Here is a 9,186-nt window from a genome sequence, read left to right on the forward strand (position 1 = left end):
GTACCAAGTTGCCAGCTCAGAATTGGCGCTTCTTAACTCAGGTGTTATAATACCAAGCCACTCTCTACTGGTATGTCACGTTCTGGATATATGCCAAGTCTCGAACCTCCTCCACTAGGTCAAGGTTAGTCCGTAGCTCATCGTCATTTTCTTCCTCTTCGTATGCTTTAGAACGCAACATAGGTACCTCAATCTCGGTGGGGATGACAGCCTCGATACCATAGGTCAAGTTGAACGGAATCTTACATGCTTTCATCCTAATCGTTGCTTGATACGAACACAAGACGACCTCATGCACTTGAGGATGAGCGACTACAGTGAAGTTCTGCTAGATCCCCATCTCGATGCACCAATTTTGGAACTTAATGCCTTCGAACTACTTCTCGTTGTCTGGAATCAACACGTAAGGAAGGCTAAAGCAACAAACTATGTTTCTCCAAAAAAAGGTGCCATGCTGGTCGAAGCCTTTGAGGTGGTCATAAGTTCTCCCACTTCAAAGGCCGGTGTGCTGCAAGTGCACTCGGTGACAAAGCCAACCAGAACCTAGGCCTTTATCGCTGGACGTGGCTCAAATCGAATGCCATATTTGTTGAGCTTGATTGCCCACTTTGTCAGTCTCCCTCACACATCGAGCTTTTGTAATATTTGCCTCAGAGACTTATCAGTAAGAACGATGATCGTATAGGCTTAGAAATACAAGCACAATTTGCAAGTTGTTAACTCCAGCAAGAAGACCAATTTCTTTATGTTTGGGTATCTGGTCTCGGCAACGTGCTACACTTAAATAATAAACGGGTCGATGCACTTTATCCACTTTTCATATTAAGACCGAGCTTACCACTTCATCACTCATATAGAGGTAGACCTTGTCAAAGGCGAGTTGGCACTCTTCTTCCATTCAAAGTCTTGGCTTTTTTAATGGCCTTAAAGAATGGGCATCACCAGTCGATTTAGACATAAATCAGTTTAGGGATGCTACCTGACTTGTTTACCTCTGGACCTCTTTTATAGACCTAGGGAGTTGCATGTCTAAGACGGCCTAGATATCCTTGGGGTTGGCCTTAATGCCACATCGGTTCACTATATAGCCGAGGAATTTGCCCGACGTAACACCGAAGACACATTTGTTTGGGTTGAGCTTCAGGTTAAATTTTCTAAGTACCACAAATACATCGGTTAGGTTAGCAACTAAAGTTTTAGAAGACTTAATCTTTGCAACCATGTCATCTACATAAACATTGACTTTATTATAAATTAATTCAGAAAAAATTTTGTTTGCAAGCCGTTGGTAGGTTGCCCCAACATTCTTTAGCCCAAACGGCATGACCTTATAACAATATAAGCTTGTTTCAGTTACAAAAGTGGTTTTCTCTTGGTCGGCAGAATCCAATTAGATCTGGTTGTAACCTGAATAGGCATCCATGAAGATCAATAGCTCGAACTCTGAGGTTGCATCTACCAGTCGATCTATCCTAGGAAGTGGGAAATTGTCCTTTGAGAGGCTTTGTTCAGGTCGATTTAGTCGACGCACATGCGACATTTCCCATTAGCCTTCACAAGCACTACGTTTACGATCCAGCTCGGGTACTCAACCTCTCTAACAAAGTTTGCTGCAAGGAGCTTTCTGACCTCATCATCAATTATTCTCCATCACTCCTAGGCAAATTTCCTTTTCCTTTGTCTAACTGGTCTATCCAGGGAGTCAACATTTAGTCTATGAGTGATAATAAAGGGGCCAATGTCGAGCATGTTGGCAGCTGACTAGGAAAAAGCATTTAAGTTAGAAATTAAAAATCTTACTAGTTCAGAGCATAGTGGTTCATCAAGTTGCAATCCGATCTGCACCGTCTTTTAGGGTCGGTAGCTGAGACAGGCACTTGGACGATGTCCTTCAAGGGGCAAGCTCTACCCTCGTTATTCTCCGAAAGCAACTATAGGACCACCACCACATCCTGCTTCCCCCTGCCTTTCAAGGTTGCCACGTAGCATTTAAGAGACTTGAGCAGGTCAACGCATCCTACTCCCACTCTGTAATCAGTGGAGAACTTTATTGCGAGGTGGTGCATTGATACCACCGCTCTTAATGCATGCAAAATAGGGTGGCCTAATATAGCATTGTAAGGCGACGTCATGGCTACCACCAGGAAGTTGTGGTTAAACCTGACCTTATTCGACACAAAACCTACTGTCACTGATATGTTGATTCTTCCAAGAGGCCACACCACCTCTTCATTGAAATAGACCAAGGGGGCCTCAGTCAAGACGAGGTCCTTCTGCAGCTCCATCTACTGAAATGTTCCCAGGAACAGAACATCAGTTGAGCTACTGAAGTCCACAAGATTACGCTTTACCTCAAAGTCATGGATGATGAGTTTGACAACAAGGGCGTTATTGTTAGGGTTGTGTATTCTACGCATATTGTCCTCGATGAAGTAGATCACCACCTCAATGCGTAGCCTCTTTGGCAGTTTCCCATCTCCTCCTCATGCTCTAACTCATGGGTAAAGGTTCGATAGGCCAAGGGGTTCTACTCACATGGATGATTCTCTCTCCTTAGTGGAGCCTCTTTTCTCGGTTGATTGGCAGGTCGGTCGCAGTCGTTTTTCTTGATAAACGTTTTCAGATATCCCCTCTAAATCAACTCTTCGATCTCGTCCTTCAAATTCCAACAGTTCTCTATGTTGTGTCCTCGCTCAATGTGGAAGTGGCAATACTTGTCCTAGTTCCGATTGGTTGGGTCACCCTTCAGGCGAGGTGGCCACTTCAGGTAGTCAGCCGATTTGATCTCCATCAATACATTGATGTACTTTGCGGCCTGGTCAAGGAACTCCTCCATAGAGGCAGGAGTGTTCAACTCAACCTCCCAAGGCAAGTCAAGGTGTTAGATGCCATTGACCGCCACAGTGAGCTGAACGATGGGGTCGAGGTTTAGAACTTGCAACCAAGGTTCTAAATATCAATAGAGGCAGGAAGGTTCAACTCAACCTCCCAAGTGGGTTCTTTTTTTATGTATTATTTATTTTTTTCAAAACCAGTTTAGAGGGGTTGGTTTATGTCTCGGCTACCCTCTGAACCATGGCATGACCCGATACACCCCTTGTAGGAGCTTATCGGGAAGGCCCCAATATGATACGTATCGGCCGATACGGGCAAATACGTAGTGATATTTTGAACCTTGCTTGTAGCCTCTCCAAATTAAATCACTTAACGTAATCTCTCAGAGACTCATCATGGCATTGCACTACATTCATCAGACTAGTAACGGATTTCAGGTAGAGTTTGCTAGTTGCAAAGTGTGTCATAAATAGATCTCAAACTACCTCCATGTTCTGATTGAACTCACGGCTAGCCCAGAATACCACATCCAAGTTGTGCCTCAGAAAGCAGTGGGGAAGGCCATGCATAGGCTCGCATCTAGAGCCCCATGTAGCTTCATCAAGGCTTGAAAGCTTTCGATGCAGTTTAATGGGTCGTTGGTGTCGTTGTACGACTCGAGGCTGGGGGCCTTGAAGTCCTTGGGTCAAGGGGCCATAAAGATCTCAGGCGACAATGGAGATGTGTGAAACATGCGAGGTGGACAATGTGATAGTTTGACTAACTTCTTCCTTCTTTGCCTCTTCCTCATCCTTTGGAGCAAAACTACTTTTCCCTAGGTCACGTCGTGTGCATCTACGATCTCCTTCGGGACCCCTCAATGGAACCAGTATTGGTAATTCCAACCAAGGAGGTAGCCCAACTAGTTTATTCAATTGGGATGTAGGTGGAGTCTTAAGCTTCTGAGGTGTGGGTCCTCTCCAAGTCGACGATCCCAGACAACTGATTTTGGTTGTTGTGATGGCATTTTGCTAGCGGAGGGGATACGACACCTGGCTCTGGTTCTATTTTGAGTTGTCGGGTTGCTAGTTCAAGTTCACTCTTGGCACAAGGACCTAACCAATGAACTATTGATGCGGTTGTTGTGATGACTGTGACATCTGCTACTGTGGCATTTGCAATCAGGACATGTATTGTTGTTGCATCTAGGCCATCGTAATGAGACAACCTTCCCAACTTTGCATCTGCATGTAGATGCTACGGATAAACTTGTTCATGGGTCGAGTATCCCAACGGGCTGGCCTGATCTAAGTCGGGCTTAGACAAGATTTTAGGCCTGCGGGCTCGGGCTCAGGCCTAAAACATTGGACCCGACCTTTTTTCGAGCCGGACTCGGGCTTTCTCAAAAAAGCCCAGTCCAAGCCCGAGTGATAGTGAGATCTTTATAAAGTCATCTCAGGTAGAAAAACTCGTGTGGGAGTGATTGGTTGAGACATTAATTTGACATATCAAGTATAAGTAGCAATGATCTTACCAAACACAGCCTACAAAATCCAACTAAAATGTTCAAATAAAACCCAACTTTGGTTGCATACTTGCATTTGGAAAAGTTTTGGCATTTGTGTTCAAATAAAAAAAATGGCTCTTTACATTAGGTTTTAAGACTGTCTTTGGGAGTATTGGCTTCTCCAACGTGAAAAGGATTGTTTGATTCTCTGAAACTAACTGATTCTTTTTATTGAATCATAACTAATCTATGCTCTGAAACTAAAAGAAAAATGTTTGTTTTTTTATTGAACTCAATAAAAAATAAAAGAAAAAGGCATGTTTGAGTTGAATCACATACTGCTAAGTGGGCTGTCAGGCCCAATTTTATATGAGCAATAAATTCATCGATCCAAGATGGATCAAACTTAGATCCATCAAACTTATATGTTCAAAGTATCGACATATATCGGTCCGTATTAGTTGATATGTATTGTACTGATGACTTCTCGATATGCCCTTGTAGGGGTTTATTAGACCAGACCATGGTTCAGAGGATAACCAAGACTTAAATTGACCCTTCTGAACTGGTTTTGAAAAAAAACAAATAAAACATAAAAAAATGCATCAATACAAGTCGATATGCACCTTTATGGATACTTTGAACCTTGATTTGGATCTAAAATTTTTAGACACAAATCTGTAGGTGTACAAATAGATCGGATCATGATCTGATCCTATCCGAGATTCGATCTTATTTGGTTGAATTCGGATCACCCTTGTTCGGATCTTTGGATCACCCCCTTTCTGATCCGATATATTGTATATTTATAAATATAAATATATATAATACACATATATGTTATTTATTTATAAATATATTTTGTTTTACAAAAAACATGTATATATAATGAAAATAATTAAAAAAATACTGGTATTTTTTACTTTATTTAAATTAACATATTTTATTTTTCTTGTAATAATCTATTAACTTTTAAAGAAAACAAGTTGGATCGGATTAGACCCGAAAATCCGACTTATCGATAGGATTTGATGATGCATGATCAGGTTGCTCCTAGTTGGAGGGCAGCTCGGATGTCGGTCTGCTTAGTTGGTCAGTCAAATTGCAAGAAAAGAATGCTCAGAGGACCCAAGGTGGCTTACCCGGTGTGGTTGCTCCGATGCTTAAGTTAGTAACTGTATGCAAGCTGAGGGCTTGTAAGCTAGAAGGCTAGTGAGCAAATAATCATGTGTACCTTGTAACGTTTGGGGTTGAAGCCCTTACATAGGCGAGCTGCTGTAGATCTTACATAACACCTCTGAGATCCCCGGCCTGCGCTGCGAGGAGTCCGTTTCTCACTCGAAAGCAGACTTCGTGTGAATTAATAAGGCTTATTGGGTCCATCCGATCTAGCCGGGATAAGAATAAGGGTTGCAGATGTACAACGTGATACCAGAGAGGTTGGAGACAGCTGGTTAGCTTCTAGAAGTTGGCTACTTGTCATCTTGGCAAATCGGGCCATCACGAGCTGCTCGAACCTCGGTCTTAGCCAAGGTGCCCGAGGTACCCAAATTGACCTGGCTCACTGAGATGACAAGGAACACCGAATTATCATCCATGTCATCAAGTCAATCCACATGTCCGGGTATTGACATATTGAGCCAAATTAACCCACATCAAGATTCAAATTCAAATAGAATCCTATCAAAATCTTCGAATCGAATCAAATAATAGTATAGGATCGGATTCAAATATACCCTCATTCGAATCCAATATTATCCGTCCGATCCGTTTGCATCCCTTCAAAATCTCATGCTCAGTCTTAAATTATTAATCAAGGCTGGATGCGTATCGGATTTCCCCGGTAATCGGGTCCCCATAGGCCATAGCAAATACGACCCAATTTTTTGATATGTCAAGGCTATTGCTTTCTATTGTTTTCCCATTTAATGTTGGGCCGGACCATTTAAGAGAGAGAGAGAAGACCATTAGATTTGACAGTTAGACCACGGAAGGCCTTACGTGTATTATTAATTGCCATTATTACTGCATTTGTTTACTTGAAAAAGAAAAAGTAAAATATCGTGTTTATATTTTATACTACACAGCCAAAACTACGGTCAACCAACCTCCAACCCTCCATCCTGGATGCGGGGACCAATCCAACTGTTCGGATCAGGCCTTGGAAGCATCCAGATCGACGGTACTCGGAACACTATGTCCACGTGTACGGTTGCGAATACGGTTTAACTCGGCCACCAACTCCTTGGCGTCCGGTCGGTCGTCCTTATCGGCGGCAACACATTGGAACGCCAGCTCCGCCACTGCACTCACGGTGCTCATCGTTTCCCCTTCCAGTATCAAAACCGGGTCCACCACCAGATGTAGCGCACCCACTTGAATCTTCGACACCACCATATCCGCCAGCGCCACCTCCCTCTTATCCCTGCTGTGATCCACCGCCTTCATCCCGGATATCAACTCGAACAAAACTACTCCGAAACTATAGACATCGCTCTTCTCTGTTAGCTGGAAAGACTTGTGGTAGTCTGGATCCAAGTACCCCGGCGTACCCTGGGGTCCCGTCCACACATATTCAGACGACGACGATTCAGGGAAGACAAGAAGCCTCGAGAGCCCGAAATCCCCCACCTTGACTCTCATTTCTTTGTCGACGAAGATGTTCGACGAAGTTATGTCCCTGTGGACGATAGCCGGTTGGACCGTGAAGTGAAGGTATTCGAGCGCCAATGCCGTCTGCAATGCTATATCGACTCTCACCTGCCATGTTAACGACGCTTTTCTATACAAGCTCTTCGAGCCATGGAGATGGTCGGCGAGGGTTCCGTTAGGCACGTAGTCGTAGACGAGTAGTAGCCCTCTCGGATCGCTGCAGTACCCGTGAAGTTTCACGAGGTTTGGGTGATTGATCGAAGACAGTATTAGAATCTCATTACAGAAGGACTTCGTTAAAGCGGCTCGGCCCGCTGCGGTGGTTGCAGCGTGTTGCCCGTGCAGCTTCTTTACGGCTACAACCAGCCCGTCATAGAGCTGGCCGAGATATACGGATCCAAATCCACCATTACCAATCTTGTTTCTTGGGTGGAACCGATTCGTGGAGGATTCGAGTTCTTCGTAACTGAACATCGGTGGGAGGAGATTTGCTGATCCGTGTCGGTGGAGAAACAGAGTAGTTGAGTCTTGTTCATTTTTCGATGATTTCAATACCCTATAGCGAAGGATCAATAATGCAACTGCGACAACAAGCAACAGGCACGTAAAGATGAAAAGAGCACACAGTAGAACGATCCGGTTGGGGTTATCTCGAAGAATCCATGGCGGCGACAGTGGTGTGGGTGAATTGGGGATTAAACAGAGGAATGGCTTTAGAGCGTCAGAAAGGTTAAACCCACATACGCCATTCTTCTTGGACCGGCAATCCTTGCACTTAGAGAAATACGTGTCGTTTCTTTCATCCCACTGGATCTGGATTTGATTTTGTAGAAGGAATTTACATAAATCACCACGGGTATTGCATCCCTGTTTAGAGTCACTGGACTTCACGCAGCAGTGTTTTAAAAGTTGAAATGGTCTCCCGAGTAGCTTGCAATCCCAGGAACAACTAATGCAATTTTGGAGATTGGAGTTGTCGCACTGCGGCAGATCAGAAAACCGAGAACACAAAGCGCCGGAGAATCGGAATGGAGAACCCGTGAGATTGATTGGAGGGTCAGAAAGGGAAGTGGAAGGGCAGGAACCGTGGGTTAGGTTATGAACGGAGGGGGTCTCGGGATAGAGGGTGAGAGTTCTGGAGTTGTGGTCGAGATGAAAGATATGGAAAGTGAAGTCATTAATGGAAATAAGCGAGCCATTAGGGGAGCATTTGATCTGGAACGAGGGATGGCCACAACCGGGAGATGAAGAGAAAGGGAACGAGGGTGGAGAGGAGAAAGGCGGACAAGTTGTCGACGTTCGTAAACATTCATGAGCGGTGGTCAGATCAACGGCGAGCAGTCGGAAAAAGACAAAGACGACGGTGAGGGTGATCGACTGTGAAGGCGGGTAAGGAGGAGTCATGGAGGGGTCTAATTGATTACTTTTGTCATCAGATTGGGAGCTGTGAAGAGGGGAGAGAGGGGAAAGGTCTCGTGGTTCGAGGGGTAGGATCACATGAAGAGGATGGATAAAGACAAAGGAGCTGTCAAACAAAGAGACCGGAGCTTTGAAATCTCAACTCTATTTTCGTAATTTTCTGATCGAGCCTTTCTGGGAAGAAGACAAGTCTTTTAGGGCCCCAACCCACACTCCTCACAATCACAGATGAGACGCTAAGACCTGCTTCAGTTTCAGTCAGTGGAAGTCTATGCTTACACCGTTCTAACAGCCTCTAAAACACACAATTTCCTTATTTTTTTTTTGAAAAAATTTCGCTACTTTAGTATTAATAGTTAAACTTTTAAAGGTACCCAATTTTCAAAAAAGTGTCAATTAATCTTTACCCTTAACAGTCTGTCAGTTATCTTATTATGTGATGATAGTTTCTAAAATTTTTTAAAAAGTGACATGTTCATTTTAAAATTTTTTAAAATATCAAAATTACTGCAGCTGAATTGACTTGATGAGAAGACAGAGGACGTGAATTGATGAATTCGGTGAGGAAACAAAAGAACAAGGGTTGTACTAAACCAGTTATCCGCAATTTCAATTGTCGATTCAGATGCTTGCCTCGTAGCTCTCAATTGATGAAGCACCAATAGTTATCTTACACCTTTATCTTCTCTCTCTCCATCGGCACTAACGGTCTCAGCCTTAGAATTGGGAAATCGATTCTTAGACACCAATAGTTACCGGAAATGGATTTTCGAACCCGAGCCAGCGAACTCAGG

The 9,186-nt window shown here is 43.8% G+C and overlaps 1 pseudogene across 1 annotated transcript; it reads right to left on the minus strand.

The window, feature by feature from the left end:
- Positions 1-6,293: 6,293 nt before the first annotated feature.
- Positions 6,294-8,807, minus strand: LOC104596502 (LEAF RUST 10 DISEASE-RESISTANCE LOCUS RECEPTOR-LIKE PROTEIN KINASE-like 1.5 pseudogene; annotated as a pseudogene). Its single transcript, XR_016083428.1, has one exon. The product of XR_016083428.1 is annotated as an LEAF RUST 10 DISEASE-RESISTANCE LOCUS RECEPTOR-LIKE PROTEIN KINASE-like 1.5 pseudogene (transcript).
- Between the last annotated feature and the right edge of the window lie 379 nt (positions 8,808-9,186).

This window comes from Nelumbo nucifera, chromosome 3 (genome assembly GCF_055504915.1).
Source record: "Nelumbo nucifera cultivar China Antique chromosome 3, China Antique-T2T, whole genome shotgun sequence".
Classification (NCBI taxonomy): Eukaryota; Viridiplantae; Streptophyta; class Magnoliopsida; order Proteales; family Nelumbonaceae; genus Nelumbo; species Nelumbo nucifera.